Below are 21,139 nucleotides of genomic sequence, written 5' to 3'. Positions count from 1 at the left end.
AAGCAGAGGCCCTTTGTCCTTCTTGGTGGTAGAAGTCACGTGCTTGCAGAGAACTTCTGTGGCTACCTGTTTATATGTTGCAAATAGTTCAATTCACACCCACAGTGCACCAGTGGTAGACAGAAGGAATTGATGAGGTGCCAATGGCTCAGGACTAGAAACTCCCACTCGCTTTTCCAAATCTCTGCAAGTACCAGCTTTAGGTAAAACAAAACTCAGGGGACATCCCAGGACCAATGAAGGAGAGAGAGGGGAAGGTAGAGCCATCATGCCAACCAAGATGCTATATAAGTTAGTCTCAGCTGCCTGTGTTTTGCCCATATCCCTCCAAAGCTTTCCCATCCATGTATTTTCCAAGTATCTTTTAAATGTTGCTGAAGTGCCTGCCTATTTGTTTCAACCGCTTGCTCTGGCAGTTTGTTCCTTGTACTGACCACCCTATGGATGAGAATTTTGCCCCTCAGGTTCCTCTGTTCTTGATTCTTCAACCCTGAGAGGAAATACTGTGTGCATTCACCCTATTTATACCCCTCATGGTTTTAAACGTCTCTATAAAATCACTTCTCATTCTCCTAGGAATAAAGTCCCTGCCTGCTTAGCCTTTCTCCGTAACTCTGACCTTGAGTCTTAGCAACGTCATTGTAAATGCCTTCTGCATTCCTACCAGCTTAATGGCATTTTTCCTCTCGCAGGGTAACCAGCACTGAACCCAACATTCGAAATGCAGCCTCATCAACGTCTTGTACAACTGCAACAGGACTTCTCAACTTCTATAATCAATGCCCGGAACAATGAAGGCGAGCAGATCAAAAGCCTTCTTCATCGTCCTGTTTCTCTGTGACATCCACTTTCAGAGAACCACGTACTTGTATCCTTAACATGCTGTGCTCTACAACATTCCCCAAGGCTCTGTCACTTGCTGTGAAAGTCCTGCCCTCACTTGTCTTCACAAATACTTATCAGAATTAAACTCTATTTCCCTTGCGTTGGTCCACTTACCCAGTTGATTAAGATCCCGCTTTAATTCTTGATAACCATCTTCACTGTCAATAACACCACCAATTTTAGTGTCGTCTGCACATTTTCTAGCTTTGCCTTGTATATTCTCAACCAAATCAATGATTGCAGTTATTGATTATTGCTGGGCCTGTCAGTAGCTCTCCATTCTCTTGAATCGCTTTCCAAGCTGACGTGTATTCAAGATAATCTGCTGCTCCTTCACCACTCTCTCTAACTGGCTCACTGAGTATTCCTCTGTGTCAGAATGTTGTGAACTTCAAGTTCCACAGCAAAGACTTCAGCACGAAAAATCCAGTCTAATGTTTCATTGCCCCAACCTGGCCAAGAGGGTGGTTAAATTTTGGACTTCTTTACAAGATATTTAGATGAACAGCATAGTTGTATTTAACATGAATCAAATAAACCTATGAGGGGAGAAAGGATTAAAACGTAAGAATAGATCCTTAGAGTTGCGCCTTCACTCAATGAGATCTCAGCTAATCTTCTACCTCAGTACCATTTTTCCACACCATCCTCACATCCTTTGATTCCTATAATATACAGAAATTATATTGATGGGATTAGACAGAGAGGAGTGAAAAGGGAATCATGTCAAGCATAAATATGGCATAATTCAATTCTGCAAATACTTCCTTTTAAATTAACCTATGGGGCAGAGGAATCAGTGACATGGTTTCCAATTAAGAGTCCTGGAAAAGTCAGCAGTTAGTTACTTCTATAAATGCTGAGGTTATGGTGGTAGTGATATACAAGACTGTCAGGTAGAAAGTTCTAAGATAATTTTCAGTGGTGATAAAAAAGATTAACAATATATTTCCAAATCAGTGTGTTACCAGCATTGCGAGTCTTTTTAATTGAATTGACTTTATTTCTTACATCCTTCACATACATGAGGAGTAAAAATCTTTATGTTACATCTCCGTCTAAATGTGCAATGTGCAATTTGCAATAAATAATGTGTACAACAGTCAATATAGCATAGAAATACCATTGTGTCAGCATGAGTTAATCAATCAGATGGCCTGGTGGAGGAAGCTGTCCCGGAGCCTGTTGGTCCTGGTTTTTATGCTGTGGTACCGTTTCCCGGACGGTAGCAGCTGGAATAGATTGTGGTTGGGGTGACCCTTCGGGCCCTTTTTATGCACTTGTCTCTGTAAATGTACAGTAGCATAGAAACGGGAACAGACTCAACGCCATTCAATATGATAGAGCTGTACAGCACCGGACGGGCCATTTGGCCCATTATGGTGTGCTGGCCGCGATGCCGGTCTACACTAGTTGCCCTCCTTCCTGTGTATTATCCCGCCATCCCTTTCATATTCATGTGCCTATTTAAAAGCCAAACTGTATGCTTCCACCACTATTCCTGGTAACCCATTGCAAGCACCTACCCCTTCTTTATCTCCTTTTACTTAATATAAAATGCCTTGGGATTCCCCGTGAGCTTCTCCACCAACAACTTTTCATGGAACCTGTTGGACTTCCTATTCACCTGCTTGTGCACATTCTGCCTTATCCTGTCATAATTTGCCTTCCCCCATGATCCGATTTAATCCTTACACATTCTCACATTTATTTTCCCGCAAGATCTGATTTAGTCCTTACACATAACTATCTTAAAACATCATGAGTTGTGGTCACCATCCCCAAAATGCTGTCCTGCTATCGGAAATGTCACTGGACCTGGCTCACTTCCCCAAACCAGGCCTTGTATGTTTTTTCCGATAGTTGGGCTCTCCACAGATGCACTGAATAAATTCAATCCCATATAGACTTCTTAGATACTGGGAAGTATTGGCAAACTTGTTGTGTTTGAACCTTCCCATAATGTGTCCACATATTTGTTCCTCCAACAAACTGGGTGGCCTACAGTATAATGCATTCTGATTTTGGAACTCGGCCCAAAATGCCTCAGCGGATGATCCCTGCAGTGTGTCCTCAGTGTCTCTGCAGTGGTAGTCTCCTTTATCAGTAGTGCCACCTTTCCACCTGTTTCACTCCCCTCTCTATCACGTCTGACGCAACAAATCCTAGCATATCAAGCTGCTGGTCCTATTCCTCATGCAACTAGGTTTCTATAATGGCAACAACGTTGTAAGCAACACACATCAAAGTTGCTGGTGGATGCAGCAGGCCAGGCAGCATCTCTAGGAAGAGGTACAGTCGACGTTTCGGGCTGAGACCCTTCGTCTGGACTAACTGAAGGAAGAGCTAGTAAGAGGTTTGAAAGTTGGAGGGGGAGGGGGAGATCCGAAATGATAGGAGAAGACAGGAGGGGGAGGGATGGAGCCAAGAGCTGGACAGGTGATTGGCAAAGGGGATACGAGAGGATCATGGGACAGGAGGCCTAGAGAGAAAGAAAGGGGGAGGGAGGAAGCCCAGAGGATGGGCAAGGAGTATAGTGAGAGGGACAGAGGGAGAAAAAGGAGAGAGAGAAAAAAAAAAATAAACAAACAAATAAATAAATAAATAATGGATGGGGTACGAAGGGGAGGTGGGGCATTAATTACAACATTGTAATTCCATGTTCTGATCCAGGCTCTAAGTCCATCCTCTTGATCCACAAGACCCCTAGCATTTAAATAAACAATTTCAGCCCATCAATCCCACCACGTTTATCTTGGCTGATCTATAACTCAACTCCATATACTGACCCTTTCTCTACAGCATTTGATACACTTACTTAACAAATATCTCTATAAATCTCAGCTTTAGAGGTAATAATTGACTTTGCATCAATGGTCAATGTGCAAGAGAGTCCCACATTTCTCTCATTTTCCACATGTAAAAGTGTTTTATAATTTCAGATCTGAAAGATTAGGCTTTCAGTTTTAGAACATGTCCTCCAGCCTTGGACTTTACAGCCAGTGAGAATGGTTCTTGTAATCTACCCCCAGTCTTCCTTAACACCTTCAATCAAATCAGCACAGTCTTACAAGTTCCACGGAACACAACAGTTATGTAATCTTTTCAAGCAAATTGACCCTTGGAGTCTAGGTATGATTTTGATAAATCTACTCTGTGCTCTATCCCAGACCAACGGCTCCTCCCTAAGACGTGGTACCCAAAATCACACAGATTACTAATGGGTCATCTGATCAGGAATTTACATTACTCTGGTATGAAAGGCCTGGATAAAGTGGATGTGGAGAGGATGCTTCCATTAGTAGGAGAATCTAGGATCCAAAGAGACAGCCTTAGAATGAAGGGATGTCCCCTAAAAACTGAGATAAGAGGGGTGGTGAATCTGTGAAATTGATTGCCACAGAGGGTAGTGGAAGCCAAGTCATTGGGTGTATTTAAGGCAGATATTGATAGGTTCTTAATTGGCAAGAGAAGAGGGGTTAAAGGGTTATGGGGAAAAGGTGGGAGAATGGGGTTGAACGAAAAATATAGTCTTGACTGAATGCCAGAGCAGACTTGATGGGCCGATTGGCCAGATTCTGCTCTAATATCTTGTATCTCTGTGATGGTCATCTCCATGGCGCCGAGGCTAAGAATGCCCAGATGCTGTGCTCCGGCCCCGCTAATATGATGAACTGAGGCTTTGGGCCTACTCTGGGCTGCTCCGGGGTTCAAATCTGAGGACTCGCTTTTGCTTCAGAATGCTGTTGTTCGCTTCAATTGTTTGTTTGACTTCCTTTCCCTTTTCTCTTGTGCATTAATTTTGGTCTTTTACTTTTATTTTTATTCTTTTTTTTCCTTAAATTGGGTTCTTTCAGGTTTCTTGCTTCATGGCTACCTAAGAGCAAACAAATCTCAAGGTTGTATAGGTTATGCATTCTTTAAAAATAAGTGTACTTGAAACTTATGGTCTCGTATCTCGTTGTCATCCCGTCCACTAGACGTAAGTGTCACCATTCCACTGGTCTTCCTGACTGTTTTCTTTGTCTGTCCATTACATCTATATGGACCCTACGCATTCTTCCAAGGTTTCACCATCTAGAAGGTACTTTGTTTCTCATTTAAGTCCTCACCTTTTCCTACATTGGAATCCACATTGTCACAGATTTGCATATTTGTGCATTCTGTTAGTATGTCTTTGTAATTTAACACCTCTGTCTAGATTCGTTAAAATGCTGCTCATCGTTATATTGTTAGCAAATTTGAATGGTGAATTATTGCCCAACATCAGTAGTTACGTCCAAATAACAAGAGTATCAGTAATTATCCCTACTTTTTGCCTTCCTGATCAGCTGGAACAATAATTGAGCTTCAATTTTTGCCCTACATTGAAGGATTTATTGAATGTTTTCTGAAAGATTATACAAATAACCTTCATATATAATTTTCTGTCCGCCAGTTCTGTCGCTTCCTCAAAATCTTCATTTTGGTTTTATGACATGATCTAAACTTTACAAGTCCATACTGGCTGTGTCTGAACAACTACAGACATTCAAACTGCTCATTCGTTCCTTCTTCAATTATATGTTCTGGTAATATTCCAAAAATAGATTTGGAGTTTACTGGTCTAAATTAGCTGGCTTTTTTAAGTAGAAGAGTAACATACAATTTTACAATGTAAATTAATTTGATTTACAAAATGAGAAACAATGGAAGATTACTGCATCTGTAATTTTCTCTCTTCCTTGAATTTGTTGGGATGGATGCTATCTGTCCCTGAGGATTATTATTTTGTTCACACTATTTTTCTGTAATCGTTGTCCCTGATTCAACATCAAATCTGTTGAAATGTTATCCCTGTCCTCTCTGGAAATGTCGATGGAAATTAATCACTCAATGGGTCCACCACTTCTTGGTTTTACTAGCATCACTATAAAAGACATTTTGATAATTTCACTCTCACTTGCGATATTGTTCTCATATTTCCTTTTTGTCGCTTGTAATACAAGTATCAAATTAATTTTTTTCCCCTGAGCTCTTCTCTTTGATGTATTGTCACCTTACTCATCAGCAGATTTGGTAAATTTACCATCACTGCACCACCATTTTCCAAACCTAGAACTTAGCAGCTGCTTTGGCATTCTCCAACTTTGAACTATTTTGAATTTAATCAGATTGCAATCATTAGATCAATGTCCTAATATGTTTATGCTAATTTATATCTTGTACACAACTCAAATATAAAATGTTGCTGGGGGCATTCTGATAAAGAGGCTTTGGCATGCTAACTAAATTGACTGCATGTTTTTGCCCTGAGTGACAATAATGGTGTACTCAACTAGGTCTAGCAAGGGCAGTGAAGTCCATTAAACTTCAAACTGTTCTCTACAGATGGTGGAAAGGAGTCGGGTGGGGGGGGGGGCAGGTTCCATCAATGATTTCACAATATCCGACCTATTCTTGCCTTTGTACTTACATGGTTCATCTGGTTAAGTTTCTGGTTAAAAGTTAGTCAATGATGATCGTGCTGTTGGATTTCACAGGGAAAGTGATTAGACTCTCTTGTTGGAGATTGTATTAGCTTTCGATTGTGTGGCACAAACATTTATTGTCACAGAAGCCCATGCCTGACTGTTACCCAACTGATTGACGTGGGCACTGACTGAAAGTGAAAGGGCCAGGACATTACTTAGAGACGCAAGAGACCGTAATGCTAGAATCTGGAGGAACTCGCAGGACAAACACCATCTATGGATGGAAATGGGGAGTTAAAGTTTCCGGCCAAGACCCTTCATCTGGACTGGTGCACTTTTAGTGTTGGACAATATCTGTGACTACTGCTCCTATCAACCCATTCAGTCTGAGATATTCTCTTTGTTTTACCTATCCCTACTCACCTTGGCCGCTCCTGAAAACTAACTTGTTTTTCTCAGGTGAAAAGCCCCGGATCTGTAATGTCAGTTGTTTCTCTTACCACAGATGCTGACTGACCTGCTGAGAGTTTCTAGCGTTTGCTGTTTTTGCATAGGACATTAATGTGAAAGGTTTCCTGAAAGCTTTCTTCATTTGTGCAAGATTGGACTTTCAGCAGTATTCCCCCTGCCTTCTGTCACTAAGGCTCCATGGTACTGGAACACCCTGGGGAAACCATGAGATCAGAAGGGAGGTACTTTAACCTCCACACAGAAAGTTCCGGGTCCTGTCCTCAGGCAGTGCTGGGTCGATACTAGAGCTCGAAGCCCAAGGGTTGATCGGAAGTCCGGAAGTTAAAGTCTGATGACCAAAGTCCTGGATCGAGGGGTCTGAAGTCCAGTGGGAGTCATAGGCCTATTGTCTGCAGGTCCGCTGGAGGCCGGGAGGCTTGTCTTGGAGTCGACTGTCTGTGTGTGTAAGAGGGAGGAAAGGGGCTTGGTTTACTGTTGTTGTTTTGTTGCTTGTTGTGTTCTCTGTTGTCCTGTTGAGCACTGTGCACATGCTATACTGGCACCAGAATGTGCGGCAACACTTGCGGGCTGCCCAAGCACATTCTTAGGCTGAGCTATAAATAGAATCTGAAGCAATGCACACAAAGTGCTGGAGGAACCAAGCATCTACAGAAGAGAGTAAGCAGCTGGACATTTTGGGCCAAGACCCTTCATCAGGTCTGGAAAGGAAGGGGAGAAGTCAGAGTAAAAAGCTGGGGCGGGAGGAGAGGAAGAAGTACAAGGTGGTAGGTGATAGGTGAAACCGGGAGATGGGGAGAGGGGTGAAGTAAAGAACTGGGACCTTGATTGGTGAAAGAGATAAAGGGCTGGAGAAGGGGGAACCTGGTAGGGAGAGGATAGAAGACAATGGAAGAAAGGGAAGGGGGAGGTGATGGGCAGGTAAGGAGATAAGGTGAAGGGGGGGGTACAATTACAAGGAGTTAGAGAAATCGATGTTCATGCCCTCAGGCTGGAGGTGACCCAGACGGAATACAGGGTGTTGTTCCTCCAACCTGAGTGTGGCCTCATTGTGGCAGGAGAGGAGGCCATGGGAATGGTCATGTCAGAATGAGAATGGGAAGTAGAATTGAAATGGGTGGCCACTGGGAGATCTTTGCTTTCTGTGGCAGACGGAGCAAAGGTGCCCAGCGAGGTGGTCTCCCAATCTACATCAGGTCTCACCGATATACAGGAGGACACATCGGGAGCACCAAGTGCAGTAAATGACCCCAACAGCCTCACCTGGAAGGACTGTTTGGGGCCCTGGATGGTGGTGAGGGAGGCGGTGTAGGGGCTGATGTGGCACTTGCAAGGATAAGTACCAAGAGGGAGATGAGTGGGGAAGGACGAGTGGATAAGGGAATCACGTAGGGAGCAATCTCTGCGGAAACTGGGGGAAGGGAAAGATGCATTTGGTGGTGGGATCCCATTGGAGATGGTGGAAGTTACGGAGAGTTAATGTGCTGGACACAGAGGCTAGTAGGTGGTAGGTGAGGACAAGAGCAACCCTATCCCTGGTAGGGGTGAGGGCAGATGTGTGAAATGGAGGAGATGCGGATGAGAGCAGTGTTGATGGTGGAAGAAGGAAAGCCCTTTTCTTTAAAGAAGACATCTCCATTGTTCTGGAATGAAAAGCCTCCTCCTGAGAGCAGATGCAGCAGAGACGGAGGAACTGAGAGAAGGGGGATGGCGTTTTTACAAGTGACAGGGTGGGAAGAGGTGTAGTCCAGACAGGTGTGAGAGTCCGTCTCTTCCCACCCTGTCACTTGAAAACCCACTGACGCTCACTGCTATCCGGACTGTTTTGGGCTTCTGCAGATTTTCTTGGGTTATGGAAGTCAGGCTAACTGGCATATAATTTCCCTTATTCTGCCGCCTCCTTTGCCACCTTGTTAAAGAGTGAAGTGACATATGCAATTTTCCAGTCCTTCACAACCATTCCAGAATCTAGTGATTCCTGAAAGATCTTTTAAAGTCTCTCCACAATCTCTTCAACCACCTCTTTCAGAACCCTGGGTGTGCAGACCATCTGGTGCAGGTGACTTATCTGCCTTCAGACCTTTCAGCTTCCCAAGCACCTTCTCCTGAGTAATAGTTACTACACTCACTTCTGCCCCCTGTCACTCTCTCATTTCTGGCAATCTGCTAGTGTCTTCCACAGTGAAGACTGACGCTGTCAGTCATTTCTTTGTCCCCCATTACTACCTCTCCAGAGTCATTTTCCAATGGTCTGATATCAACTCTTGTCTTTCTTTTACTCTTTATATCTTTAAGAAACGTCTTGTATCCGATTTTATATTATTGGCTAGCTTACCTTCATATTTCATATCTTTTGCCTTTATGGCTTTTTAGTTGTCCACTGTTAGTTTTTAAAAGCTTCCCAATCCTCTACCTTCCCACTATTTTTTTGCTATATTATTGTATATTCCTCCTCTTTTGACTTTATGTTATCTTTGATTTCCCTCGTTAGCCATGGTTGCCTCATCCTCCCTTTAGAATACTTCTTCATCTTTGGGATGTATCTTTCCTGCGCCTTCCGAATTTGCCCCAGAAACACCAGGCATTGCTGCTCTGCCATCGTCCCTGCTAGTGTCCCCTTCCAATCAACTTTGGCCAGCTTTTCTCTCACGGCCCTGTACTTTCCTTTACTCCACCTTAATATTCATACATCCAACTTTAGCTCTTTCTTCTTAATCTTCAGGGTCTATCATATTACGATCACTGCCTCCTAATGATTCCTTTTACTTAAGTCCCCTAATCAAATCTGGGTCATTACGTAACACCCAATTTATAATTGCTATTCCTCACAAGCTCAACCACAAGCTGCTCTAAGAAGCCATCTCATAAGCATTCTACAAATTCCCTCTCTTAAGATCCAGCACCAACCTGATTTACATCCCTTTTCTATCTCCTGTTGTAATTTGTCTACTGGTTACTGTTCAGAGGCCTGTATATAACTCCCACCAGGGTCTTTTTGCTGTTGTAGTTTCTTAACTCTACCCAGAAGGATTCAATATCTTCTGATCCTTTGTCACCTCTTTCTAAGGATTTGATTACATTTTATATCAACAGGGCCACCCCATCCCCTCTGCTTTCCTGCCTGTCCTTTCAATACAACGTGTATCCTCCTAAGTATGATCTTCCTTCAGCCTCAACTCAGAGGTGCCCACAACATCATACCTGCCATTCTCTAACTGTGTTACAAAACCTTATTCCGTATACTGCACGCATTCAAATATAATACCTTCAGTCCTGTATTCATCATCGTTTTTTGATTTTGACCCTCTGATACACTTTAAGTCATCCCACTGACTGCAATTTTGCCCTATCATCTGCCCAACTTTTCTCACAGTCTCACTACACACATCATCTAATTGTATACCAACTGCCCCATCCTCCCCTATTATTCTGTTCCCCGTCTCCTGCTGAGTTAGTTTAAACCACCCCCCCTCCCACAGCTCTAACAAGCCTGCCTGCAAGGATATTGGTCCCCCAAGGGTTCTGGTGTAACCTATCCCTTTTGTACAGGTTTTACCTTCCCCAGAAGAGATCTTAGCACCAGATCGCAAGAAGTCCATGACACCAGGTTAAACATGGATATGGCAACCTTCTGATCACCAGAGGAATCTCGATTCTTCCACCTTGAACAATACCTGGAGGAAGCATTGAGAGGAACAAGAATACAGAAGTCCCCTCTGGTGTGCTCAAGTCTTTAAGGTCTACAAGCATCATGTTGCATGACTTTTGATATATTGTTGTGTCAACCACTGCCATCAGTTGAGAACTTCTAGCCTGGCATCTCATTACTTGTCCTTCCAATGTGGAGAAGAACCGATGCGCATGGTGTCAGTGATGAATCTGGCATGTTGCTGCTGTGAAAAAGGGGAAGTCATCATGAAGAGATGGGATTTGCTAATAGTGGAAACATTGGCATACTGGAAATGTATGAGAGGCTATGGACAGTTGTTTTGTTCACGGACTGGATGGAGATGTTCCCCAGAGCAAATTGATGTCCTGGGAGAGGCAGAAAAGATAAAATGCACTTGTTGCTGAACACTGCCTTACTATTTTTGCTGTTTGTGTGTGTGTGTAAATACACACACACACACACACACACACACACACACACACACACACACACACACACAAAAAGAAGATTGTGGCCAGCGGCCACTCTGGTGATGATATCTGTTATTTGTCAAGTAGGGTGCCATGCACAATGCTGATTTGATGGAGACAGACGTGAGAGCACGGAGGAACATCGGGTGAAACTTCTGAAATTCCTGCTTCGCCGCTGCTGTTACTCTGTAGTCCGAAATCTCCGGAGGGGAAGGCCCCGAGTCCTCGGCTTTGCTTGTTGCTCGGTGGCCGGGGCGGGGTCGAAGGGCTCAGCAGAGGATGGTGCTCGGAGAGGCTGTGTTGGAGGGGCTGGTCGGAGGCTCGAAGTTTTTGGACAGACTCAGAGTCCGCTGCGGTTGGGTGCTTCCAATGCATCGGCAAGTTGTCGGCGCTTGGAGGTTCATGGCAGGGCGAGTTTCTCCCTTCTGCCCCCTGCGTTAGATGATGAGTCTATCGGGACTTTGAGACTTTTTTATACCGTGCCCATCGTCTGCTCTTTATCAAATTATGATATTGCTTTGCACTGTTGTAACTATATGTTATAATTATGTGGTTTTGTCAGTTTTAGTCTTGGTTTGTCCTGTGTTTTCTTGTGATATCATTCTGGAGGAACGTTGTATCATTTTTTAATGCATGCATTTCTGAATGACAATACATGAGGACTGAGTGTCCTCATAATCTAATCTGATTACAATAAGAATGTGTATATACATTTATTGTAATGTATAGTATTTTATGTTCTGCTACCACAAAATAACAAATTTCATGACGGTGATAATAAACCTGATTTTAACCGAGTTGGAATTGAGTAGGTGTGATATAAGGGTTGGGTAACTGACTGTCCCATTAACGTAATTCATTGTCATGCTTCTATTCACTACTCATCAAGATTAATGCTTGATCTAAACCTGTGCTTTCTTTAACGAAGGGATATCTAAGATACTCCAGAAGTTAAAAATAGATTTTCTTGAGGCTTACAGCTAGCTCTCCGTGAGTCTAGACTCGGACAAGAGATAGGAGCTGTATTCCTATTTACTTGCACACAGTTTAGCAGTATCCTTGATCCCACCTTCAACCAGTGACTCAGATACATTCTAGCAAGGAGACAAACTGGATAGTACACAGTTTGCTTTTGTGTCATTCCACAACATCGAACCACCATCAACTGATACCCGACTAAAGCAGCAAAGACCTCGCTCAGCAAAGATTTTCCTGATCCATATATTCAGTAGCATGCTAACAGTGTCTGTACCCATGGTGCAAAGTGAAATGACTGTTGGTAGCTCAGAGGTCTGGAATGGTGTGCTGCAGGTTCATGGTTGCATTCTTTCTGCCTTGCGGCACATCATCTGATCCTTGGAAGGCTAAATTGTCAGCAAACTCTCCACAGGGAAGTCATATGAAGCAGTTTATTTTTTTTGTCATTATCCAACTGGATCCAGCTAATATGAATAGCATACGCAGTACACCTGGGTACAATGAAATTCCTTGTCTGCCTAAGGTCGTAGAGTAAAGAGTACACATGATAATAATTAAAATACAATAACTACGACAAAGAGCATAAAACAATAGAATGGTGCAAAGGGTCTGAAGAATCTGAAGTAATGTGGGGAAAAAGGATATGAAGTCACAACAACTTAGAGAGGAAGAGTTAAGAGAATGCGACAGTGCCGCAGAGAAGATGGTGTGAAAGAAGCGATTGATTCATGAGTCTGGGAGGATTGGGGAAGAAGCTGTTCTTGAGTCTGGTCATCCTGGCTTCTGTGGCTTCTGATCTCCTGTGCCTGCTCCCACAAGGTACAGTTTCAATTTCAAGTTTAATTGTCATTCAACCATACACGTGAGTACAGCCAAACATATTAGTGTTTCCCTGGGCCCAAGGTGCAAAACACAGAACCGACAGTCACACACAGAACATAGCACATATAATCATCATAGCAGAAAAACAAACAATTACAAAAAGTATTTAAATCTAATAATACAGCCCAAGTCCCTGAGAGTCATGGTCTGTAGATTGATGGCGCACGGATGTTGGCCTGGAGCCCTGTTTCTGTAAGGACAGCCCGCTGCGGTTCCCTGTGTTGCGCAGTACGGCTCCAGGCAAAGGCGATCCAGTCTCCGACTGAGTGAACACTGGAGGCAGTACCGCCGGAAGGGGCTAGCCCGCAACCCAGCGGCTCACAGCCCTCTCCAGCGTCTCCTTCCTCAGCACCTGCAACAGATGACTCCAAGGCATGAATGAGGGCTGGATCCATGCCATAACCAAGGCCACACCGTTCCCCTGCCATCAGTCTCACCAATAAGCCACTGAATCAGACTTGTAGTATTCTACAATGTCCAACAGGGTCTTGTGATCACAACAAAAACACTCTGCACTGTCTGTTGGATTACACACTGCCACCGATGCCTTCTGTCCGGAGTGGCTGAAGCAGGCTACAACACAATACACAACGTCCAGCTCCACCACCACTGAGCATCTCGCTAGCGGGGTAGATCTACGGTACTTTGTGTTCTTAATATTCAGCAATGTCTGGATGGACAGTTACACCTTTGGTTGGACCCAGAGAGGTGGTTGCATCTCAGCATGCTACCTTACTGGAAGCGTAAGAAGAGGGGAAAGGGAAATGGCCGGGGTAGCGGGCATCCTTGGTGAAAGTACTAGTCTTCCTGACGCAAGGCACCATAAAGACAGACTGGATGGAAGGAAGTGATGGACTAGGCTGTGTTTAGCACTTTCTGCAGATTCAGGCAGGCGGGGCTTGGGACCAGCCTGAGATTCAACCTGTCGGAATACTTTCTGTAGAAGTTTTGAGACTATCCTCGTGGAAAGGCCAAATCTTAGATGCCTAAGAAAGTAAACATACTGATGAACTTTCTTGATCACTGCGTCAGTATGGAGGGACCAGGAGAGGTTGCTGGCGATAAAGATGCCAAGGAATTTGAAGCGTCACTATAGCAGCTCCATTAATAAGGACAGTGTTGAGTTCAGCCCTTTGCTTTCTCGATTCCACACCAACTCTTTCCCCCTTCTGGTGTTGAGCGCTGGGTTGCTGTTCGAACACCATGACACAAGGTTCACAATCTCTTTCCTGTATTCCATTTCATCATTGCTGTTCATCTGGCTAACAATTAGCAAACTTAAAGATCAAGTTAGGTAGTGAGGTGTGGACATGCTATTTTAGCGCTGGAAATGTGGCAATGCTTATGGGCTGCCCAGCACAATACTTACGATTAGCAATCGGGTTCAATTCCTGCCGCTGTGTGTAAGTAGCTAGCGCATTCTCCACGTAACTGTGCGTGTTTCCTCCCGGTGCTTTGGTTTCCTCCCTCATTCCAAAGATATGCAGTTCGGCTTCATAAACTGTGGCGTGTTAGCGTCAGAAGCATGGCAACACTTCTGGGCGCTGCCCATCACAATCCTCGCTCACGTGATTTGATGCAAAATGGTGCATTTCACTGTTTGCTTCATGTGCATGCGACAGATAAAGCTAATCTTTATCTTTGAAGTTGGTAGTGTACCAGGCCACACAGTCACGGGAATACAGACAGGAGACTGAGCACAAATCCCATAATGCTGAAGATATCTAGGAACTCTGGCAAAGAATTCCACAGAAACACCACACTCTGGCTAAAGAAATTCCTTCTCATCTCTGTCTAAAGGGACATCCTCTATCCTGAGGCTGTGCACTCCAGTTCTAGAACACTCAATCAAACTATATATATATATATATATATATATATATATATATATATATACACACACAAGATTACTCAAATACTATTGAAACATTAAATATACAACACTATCAAATGTTCCCCACTTATTAACCCTTTCAGTCCTGAAATCATTCTTGTGAACCTCCTCTGGATCCTCTCCTATGCCAGTACATCTTTTCTTAGGTAAAGGTCCCAGACTGTTCACAATACTCCGAGCGTGGTCTAACCAATGCCTTATAGTCACTGGTCACCAGAAGCGAACCATAAAAAGCCCCCTCTATTCCAACTCTCTGCCTCCTGACAGTCAGCCAATCTTCTTTCCATGCTAGTATCTTTCCTGTAAAATTATAGGCTCTTATTTTGATATTTGTTTTATTGAGATACAGCTCCTATCTTGTAAAGCAGCCTCATGTGTGGCACCTTGTCGAAAGCATTCTGAAAATCCAAGTAAACAATATCCACTGACTCTCCTTTCTCTATTATTTCCTCAAAGTATTCCAACAGATTTGCCAGGCGAGATTTTACCATGTGCCTCCAACTACCCCGAAACCTCATCCTTAATAATGGATTCCAACATGTAATCAACCACTGAAGTCAGGCTAACTGACCAAAAATGTCTTTTATTTTTCCTTTCTCCCTCCTTGAAGAGCGGTGTAACACTTGCAATTTAACAATGCTCTGAAACTATCCCAGGATCTAGTGGTTGTTGAAAGATCATTACTGATACCTTCGCAATCTGTTCTGCTACCTTTTTCAGAACCCTGGGTTTATCCCATCTGTTCCAGGTGATTTAAGTACCTTCAGAATTTCTCTTAAATGTTGAAATCGAAACCGCATCCACCACTTCCGCTGATAGTTCATTCCACACTCTCACCACCCTCTGAGTGAAGAAGTCACCCCTCATGTTCCCCTTAAACTTTTCACCTTTCACCCATAAATCTATGACCTCTAGTTCTAGTCTCAACCAACCTCAGTGGAAAAAGCTTGCCTGGATTTATAATTTAGTATACCGTACTGCTGTCAAATCTTCCCTCGTTCTCCTACACTTCAGAGAATGAAGTCCTAACCTATTTAATCTTCCTCTATAACTCAGCTCCTCAAGTCCCCACAAGGTCTGTGTAAGTTTTCTCTGCATTCTTTTAATCTTACTGACATCTTTCCTGTAGATAGGTGATGAAAACTGCAAGCAATACTCCAAATTAGACTATACTGATGTCTTACATAACTTCAACATTACAACACAATTCCTGCACTCAATACTTTGACTGATGATCATTTGAAATATTCCGTTCACTCTGCTCAGCAACTTGTAGCATATGTGTACATCAGTGATTCCCAACGGGGGATGCTTCATAAGGTTTTGTGCCCTCAGGGGACGTGAGGGGAAATAGAGGTTGTCCGGGTGTCCAAGATTCTTGGGAGGTGGTAAGCAGCACCCTAACTTGTGGCAGGAGGCCTGACTGACTCTTCGTAGAGCAGGCACTTCCCAAAAAACAAGAAAGAGGCACTGGAATACAGGAAGAACCATAGCTCCGCTTGCAGTGAGCACTTGTCACCACACGTCTGAATCTCGGCAATCTCATCTGACCTTACCAACCGAACAGACCTTACTGGGAATGCATAAACTAGCAATCAGGGTGCCCAAAGGTTTCCCTTGGCTCGTGGCACAGAATGAGTTCATGCAATTTAACAGTTGGTAAGTCAAGTACGTCCTCCCAAACTTTCTCTACAGATCTACAGAAAACAGGTCATGCAAGGATACAGTGCTGGCCGGAACCAAACGGTGAATCTGGCGATCCCGACGATTGCTCTTCAGGTGTTCAGAACAACCTCGGATTCATATGTGCAGTCAAGAACCATCTTATGCAATTGGTCAATCATGCTAACTGGAATAGTATAAAGGTAGCTTGCCGAACACCAACTCTATCCCAACTAAGATTCAGATTCCAATCTGAATCCTTGTCAGCATAATTTTCACTGTTGTGATCATCTTCGCCTCATCGTTCCTCTGTGTGCCACTACCATTCTTCCATCCGTGTCAACTTGCTGCCGTTAGCATCCGATCAGCATCAATATCCAATAACATTCCCAGTTTGTATTAACTTTTCATTTTAATTTAACCCCATTAATGATGGATAAATATGTACGGCACAATTTCTATGAACCCTTGAATTCTAATCCTGCTAAGAAAAAGAGAGTGCAGAAAGTGTGTCAATACAATGTTACCTACCTGGAGAGTGGTTTTATTCTGTTCCTGTCAATCCAGCAATGCCCCATGTGTCCTATTTGTAATGCTGTACTGTTCAATGACACTATGAAACTATCAAGGTTGCCGGAACGCTTGACTGGAGGGCAGAGTAAAGTCAAGATGACACTAAACGGCGACTCCTCTGCTTGCATCATTGGAAACAGCTTTATTTCTATCTTTGATATCTCTTTTTTCCCTTTTCAAGGTTCTTTTGAAGACCCTGACCTGAAGTTACACTCTGACTTCGGTTCTTTGTGGGAATGGGACCCACTCTCGGGTGCATGCCTTCAGGGTGCCGGATTTTTGTGGCTATGGAGACGGGCTGATTCAAGGCCGAAGCCTCTGACTGAGGCGTTGCGGGAGAATAGGGAACATCGAGAGCAGTGGGTTAGATGCTGGCTGTGTGTCCAGAGAAGTGAGCCTTTCTGGGGCCCATTCTGGGTGAAGAACTCGGAAAAAGCGACGCAACAGACATTTAACACCATAAATCAGCGAGTTGTTTGTTATGTCTCCCCTCTCACTGTGAAACGGGAACACTTCTTTTTCCCTTATTAGGGAGAGAGAGAGCCTATGGTATGTCGAATTCCCGGGTGAACGAGTAGTCTTCAGGGTACTGCAAGCTTGAGTGCTTTGCTGCATGCTTGAGTGCTCGATGGAGGGCGCTGATGTTTTTTGCGGGTGGAGGAGGGGGAGTTGTTGCTTTGCTGCTGCTTGTACGTGGGGGGGAGCTGGGGGTGCTTTGGGGTTCTAATGTTTAACTGTCGTTCATTCTTTGGGGCACTCCTCTGTTTTTGTGGATGTTTGCAAAGAAAAAGAATTTCAGGATGTATGTTGTATACATTTCTCTGACATTAAATGTACCTATTGATCCTATAAAAGAAACCATGAAAAGGCTACTTTGGTATCACTCAATTCCTGAAGATGAAGGAAGCATTTGTAAAGCATTGCACACTCCAGTCATTTGCCAAGAAAGCTAAAAATGAACTTGATAATGGTCTCATTGCTTCCTATAACAGTTCCAAAATGAGGGCAAAGTGTGGAAAATCCCATACGACTGGTAAAGGATTAATAATGCCTGCTGAATCAGAACTGCTCACCACTGTTCTCAAAATGGATATCAGTATTTTAAGATCAATTCCTCTGAGTAATAACTCTGTAGCTCGTCATATTGTCGAAATGAGTGAAGACATTGAGGATCAACTATGCACAGAACTACAAAAAAACAGAGTTTGGGATACAATTGGATAAGTTAACTGTGTGAGACAATGAAGCATTGTTGAAGGCATATGTATGGTTTATCAAAAATGGAAAAGTTTATGAAGAGATTCTCTTTTGTGAAAAGTTAAAAACAAATATCAACAGAGAATCAATCTACAAAGAACTCAAAATGCACATTGAGAATAAAAGTATTCCAATTAGGAGCATGATTTCTTGTGCAACAGATCACCATGCTAGTTTAGTGGCATTTATGAAAAAAGAAATTCCAACTCTCTTTGTAATCCATTGTGCAATTCATCATCAAGATTTGCAGCCAAAAACTCAGCCAGTAACTTTTTTTCAAACATGACTCTTGTAATATCTGCTGTCAACAAAATTAAGGCTCATCTATCAAATAGCAGAATGTTTCATCAGTTATGCCAAGATAGCGATGGAGTGTTTAAATGCTTGCTTCTTCACACTGAAGTCCATTGGCTCTCAAAAGGCTGCTGCTTTAAAAATTTCTTTGATCTTTTTGACACTGGTTGAATTTTGTTCAAAGTTGACAAGACCTTGGGAAACAAGATTGAACTTCTACATGGAGATGTGGCATACCTAGTCGATCTGTATGGCAAAATGAACATTCTAAATATGAATTGGCATGATGAGAATTTCACTTTAATCCAGGCCAAAATGCAGTGTCCACTTTTATTGAAAAATTGGAATTATATAGGCAAAAGATTGGGAGAAGAATGGCATTCTCTTTCACAGACAGTGATGTGCAAGTGTACTGCTTACACCTGCAGTCACTGAAGAAGGATTTTCAGAATCAATTCATGTATTTGTTATTAACCCATTCCTTTTCAAGGTGGAAGAACAGGAAGAGAGCTTGCAGGAAGAAATTATTGAAATTCAGAATGATGAAGAAGCAAAAATGCTTTTTTCAAAAATGTCTGCTTTTGTGGTATATGGCGACACTGTCATATGAAGTTTCCTGGTCTTTGGAGAAGAGCCAAACTGCTCTTCATTGCGTTTCCATCCTCCTATCTTGTTGAAAGAGGCTCCAGTGCAGTGAGCCACGTACTCACCAAGAATAGAAACCGCTTGGACATTGTTACACCTGGGGACTTAAGTCTTTTGCTGTCACATGTGAACCAGACATTTCAACTCTTGCTAAAAACCACCAAGCTCAAGGATCACACTGATATCATTGCGGCCAAAAAGTTCTATTCATAAAGTTCAAAGGAACATCTAAACAAGCCTGATGCATTTTGGAAACAAATCCTGCGGACTGATGAAGTTAAAATAGAACTTTTTGGCCACAATGAGCAAAGGTATGTTTGGAGAAAAAAGGGTGCAGAATTTCATGAAAAGAACCTCTCTCCAACTGTTAAGCACAGAGGTGGATCGATCATGTGTGGGCTTGTGTTGCAACCAGTGGTATGGGGAACATTTACTGGTAGAGGGAAGAATGAATTCAATTGAATACCAGCAAAGTCTGGAAGCAAACATCATACCGCCTGTAAAAAAGCTGAAGATGAAAAGAGGATGGCTTCTACAACAGGATAATGATCCAAAGCACACTTCAAAATCCACAATGGACTACCTCAAGAGGCGCAAGCTGAAGGTTTTGCCATGGCCCTCACAGTCCCCCGACCTAAACATCATCAAGAATCTGTGGATAGACCTGAAAAGAGCAGTGCATGCAAGACAGCCCAAGAATCTCACTGAACCAGAAGGCTTTTGCAAGGAAGAATGGGTAAAAATCCCCCAAACAAGAATTGAAAGACTCTTAGCTGGCTACAAAAAGCGTTTACAAGCTGTGATACTTGCCAAAGAGGTGTTACTAAGTACTGGCCATGCAGGGTGCCCAAACTTTTACTTCGGCCCGTTTCCTTTTTTGTTATTTTGAAACAGTAAAAGATGGAAATAAAGAAGTTTTCTTGCTTGAAGTATTAAAGAAATGTGTCATCTTTAACTTTATGCCTTTTGGAAATCAGTTCATCTTTTACTGGCTCAGCTGTTCACAGTAACAGAAATTTTGACCGAGGTGCCTGAACTTTTGCATGCCACAGTACATTATTAAAGACTGACGATCAACCAATGTGCAAAATAAGACAGATTGTGCAAAGATAAATACTGGGAACGTGTATTGTAGAGGCCTTGAAAGTGAGTCTGTTGGCTGTGAAATCAGTTCAGAGTTGAGGAGAGTAAAGTTATCGGTGCAGGTTCAAGAGCGTGACGGCTGAAGAACAATATCTGTTCCTGACCCTGGTGGTGTGCGACCTGCAGCTCCCGTATCTCCTGCCTGATGGTAGTAGGGAAATGGAGGAGTGGCCTGGAATGAGGAGGTCCGTGATGATGGATGCCGCTTTCCTGCGGCAGTGTTCCCTGTAAATGCGCTCCGTGGTGGGGAGGATTTTACTTGCGATGGTCTGGATGGTAGCCACCGTTTTCTGCATTGGGAGCGGGTTTGATGGAGGTACTGTATGTTTTTGGATTATGCAATGGTTGATCCAGCAATCATGTGACAGGGGCATCTCTATCGGCTCTTCCCTTCACCAGCCCACCAAACCAACACCAATGGTATACCCGTGAAAACAAGTAAAGAAATGCGAAGCCAACCCGAGGGAAAGTTCGTTTTGCAGTTTTCTACACAAACGTTTCTACATTCAATTTGAACACAAGTTTCAAAAACCAACGAATTTTATCAGTAAGTCACCTTTGTGCCTGCTGGAAGATTGTTACTCGCGTGTTTTTGACTGTGGACTTACCAATCGTTCGCACAATACTATTTTACTTTGACCATAACTGCAAAGCTTCAAAACTTGTAGCAGTGACCAGCAGCCCAATCATTGCCAGCAAGGCGGCGTACCTGTTATTTCATACCCTTGCCCGCAGCCACTCTGCTGCCCACGGATGTCCGTAAGGCGAAAACAACTATTTGCTCCCAGTGAGATTGAGAGACAAACCCTACGGTTTAGTGTTTCGCGCGGCTTTTGTGCAAGTGGAAATTCCTAAACCGTTACCA

At 43.3% G+C, this 21,139-nt stretch overlaps 1 long non-coding RNA gene across 1 annotated transcript; it reads left to right on the top strand.

Moving 5' to 3' along the window:
• The first annotated feature begins 723 nt into the window (after nt 1-723).
• On the top strand, nt 724-10,429 carry LOC134350179 (uncharacterized). Its single transcript, XR_010018843.1, has 3 exons — nt 724-868; nt 3,946-4,017; nt 10,356-10,429. It is a non-coding gene; the product is annotated as an uncharacterized LOC134350179 (long non-coding RNA).
• The last annotated feature ends 10,710 nt before the right edge of the window (nt 10,430-21,139 follow it).

Source organism: Mobula hypostoma, chromosome 8 (assembly GCF_963921235.1).
Source record: "Mobula hypostoma chromosome 8, sMobHyp1.1, whole genome shotgun sequence".
Taxonomy (NCBI): domain Eukaryota; kingdom Metazoa; phylum Chordata; class Chondrichthyes; order Myliobatiformes; family Myliobatidae; genus Mobula; species Mobula hypostoma.
This window is presented reverse-complemented; position numbering and strand designations above follow the sequence as displayed.